A 2,858-nucleotide genomic window follows, 5' to 3' on the forward strand; every position below is an offset into this window, starting at 1 on the left:
AGTCAAAGATTAATCTATGCGTTCAATTTTTATGCAGTTTACTGAGGAATTATTATTTACCAAGGAATGAATAGCACAACAGATCATCAAAACATGTGTCCTAAAAAGAATTACTGCACTTCACTTACCTTTAACCATGATATCCTGATCTGTTCTTCTTACCTCTAGATTTTTTATTTAGAATACAAAACATTTCATGATCATGGGGTTAACAAAGGCTGCACTGAACCCCTCACCTCTAAAAAAAAAAAAAAAAAAAAAAAAAAACTCCACTAAACTAAAGCAGCCAAACGTGTCAAGTACATAAATAAAGTCTTCCCTCAGGCTAATGGAGTTAACCCTTTGAGCTCTAAACTCTTTTAAAAGCTAGATATTTAGTACAGCAAAGTACACCAGTTGAGAATATATGCTATCTGAGACTTATAACTAGTGGATTCTGGGGTAAGATCTTGTTACCTTATCCTTCATTCATTCATTGCCAGACGCCCTGTATCCCAAACGGGGTGGCCAAGGGCTTAGAGTTAATTGTTTTTCATGGAGGGGCACTAATCCTCCACCAACCCCACTTGACACGTAGAGAGAACGTAATGCCAACATCATCTGGTGTTCCCAGGCGGACACCCATCCAAGTACTAACCAGACCCAACGTTGCTTAACTTCGCTGATCGGACGGGAAGCGGTGTACTCAACGTGGTATGGCTGTTACCTTATCCTTATTAACTTATATTTTGTAGAACTTTTTAACTTTTTCTATTATTTTTCTGTCGTAACATTCTTAACAGGATTTAATTGATTTAATGAGTTGCGTTGTTATTTCATTAAATTTTTTCATTATTTGCCAAATGTGGAGGGGATTATGCCCCCCAAACCGACCCTCCCCCGTGTGCACGGCCTTGTTTGCACCATAAAATGACACTACTTAATGTACGAAACGTGAACGAAATTAATCCCACCCGTGATTTAGGGTAAAATGTTCTCTGAGTGAGGAGGGCAAGACGAATGATGACAAAATCTTCTTCTTACATGGCATGAGTATCGACCTGTTTACCACGAAAAGTCTTTAGTAATGATGACCTATCTCGCGATAAAGTACACAGGAGAAAATACGTCATCACAGATAAATGGTTAAAGTTATAGGCTTAACAGTTAAAAAAAAAAAAATGAAATTCTTCACACAGCTGTACATGAAGAATATTCTCTCTATCTATAGCCAGTCATCTTAATCCCGTTAGACAGAGTCACAAACAAATCAACTTCCTGTCGCTCTCTCCGCTACCGTTCAGTTGCTCTATCTCTAACTCTCAGCCCCTACTCTTTCATATATACCTTCACCCCATCCCTTGATCTCATCCTCGTTTTCCCCCTTCCCCTCCATTCTCCACCACGCTTACACACACTCTTCAAGTCAGCCTCTCGTTCTTCATCCTCTCCAAATGGTCGAAGCATCTTATTTTTCCTATGGTTTTCAGTCGCATCTCCATCAACATGGCAACGCTCCTGCACTTCCACAGTTGTCTGTTTGACCCTCCATAAAATTCCACATTTTCCTCTTTAATATTTCTGCTGCTCTTACTCCTAACTTGTGTCCTTCCACCAGCCTCTATGTTTCACATGAATACTGTTATGCAACGACTTTTGTTTTTGCTTCCACACTCACTTCCTTATTTCTTACGACTGTTTTCACTGAACCAGAAGCCTTTTTTCCACTGATGTACCCATTGATACAAGTAATCCTTGAAACTTCCATACTTCCACCCTTACTCATCGCAGTCCCGGTACGTAAATACTTCAAGGCACCTTCATGCTGTAATTTACAGCCAACACTACACATTTTGACTTCATTTCTCTCTTTTAAGTTAAAAATCCATTTTAAACCACCAGGCTATTTCAAGTTTGGTATACTGTTTAAGCATCAGGGATAGTTAAAGTTGAATACAAATGCGTCAGGAATGTTTTTACTCTAATATCTTTGTGCAGAGTCTTACACTCACACACACACACACACACACACACATAAAATAATAAATTTCGTTCAGGTCAGTTACATGTGTACTCACCAGTCACAGGGGAGGTACTGTTGTTTCATTCCCACCTCAGCTGATTTTATCTCAGTAATCTGAAGATCTAACTGGTGTGTTGAAGTACGGGGTCACATTCATAAATGACCCTCACCAGGTTTTACAATAAACAAATCTTCATAACATTTGTAAAAAATCATTTTTCCTGATTGTATATTTTTACTGAACTGTTCAATTTAATTTGAATGTGACTTGTCTGGCAGCTACTCTCATACTACTGATCATAGAAACAGATGACAAATACTCGTAGTCTTACATTGTACGCTTAAGAACATGTTTGATTATATTCATATTTTTCACGCATTGATCAATTAAATTTACATAGTTAGGAAAATCACTACACAGGACCTTAATAGTTGCAGTAACTAAACTAAGTACTTTCCATGCTTTGTTGAACCCATCCGGGTTGCTTCTTTGTAAGGTAGTTTACCCTCCATGAATCACTGTCTTTATAACCAATGTAAACTGTACCTCATACGAGGCTTGCCCTTTGGCCCATGCAGACCTTCATTAATTTTGCATCATAAGAAGAGTGCAGCTTGGCATGAGTTCTCATATCATATTATCACTGGTATCTTAGTCTTTTATTGTAGATTAAAAATGAAACAGTAATGCAGCCCAGATACCTACACCCTTGACTGTTATCTCACGGACTTTGTTCAGAGTACCATAATATCAGCTCGATTTCTGTCTGACTTCACTCTCGACCTGCTGCAAGTAAACGCTGTGTTTGAGGCTAACTCAGTTACCCAATAGCCGAACATGAGGTTGTACTACAGA

At 38.6% G+C, this 2,858-nt stretch overlaps 1 non-coding gene across 1 annotated transcript; it reads right to left on the bottom strand.

The window, feature by feature from the left end:
* Window positions 1-588: 588 nt before the first annotated feature.
* LOC145413323 (5S ribosomal RNA) lies at window positions 589-707 on the bottom strand. The gene has a single exon (XR_013899722.1). It is a non-coding gene; the product is annotated as a 5S ribosomal RNA (ribosomal RNA).
* Between the last annotated feature and the right edge of the window lie 2,151 nt (window positions 708-2,858).

The sequence above is a fragment of the Coenobita brevimanus genome, chromosome 95 (genome assembly GCF_032717465.1).
Source record: "Coenobita brevimanus isolate Jiangsu-jjx chromosome 95, ASM3271746v2, whole genome shotgun sequence".
NCBI classification, from domain to species: domain Eukaryota; kingdom Metazoa; phylum Arthropoda; class Malacostraca; order Decapoda; family Coenobitidae; genus Coenobita; species Coenobita brevimanus.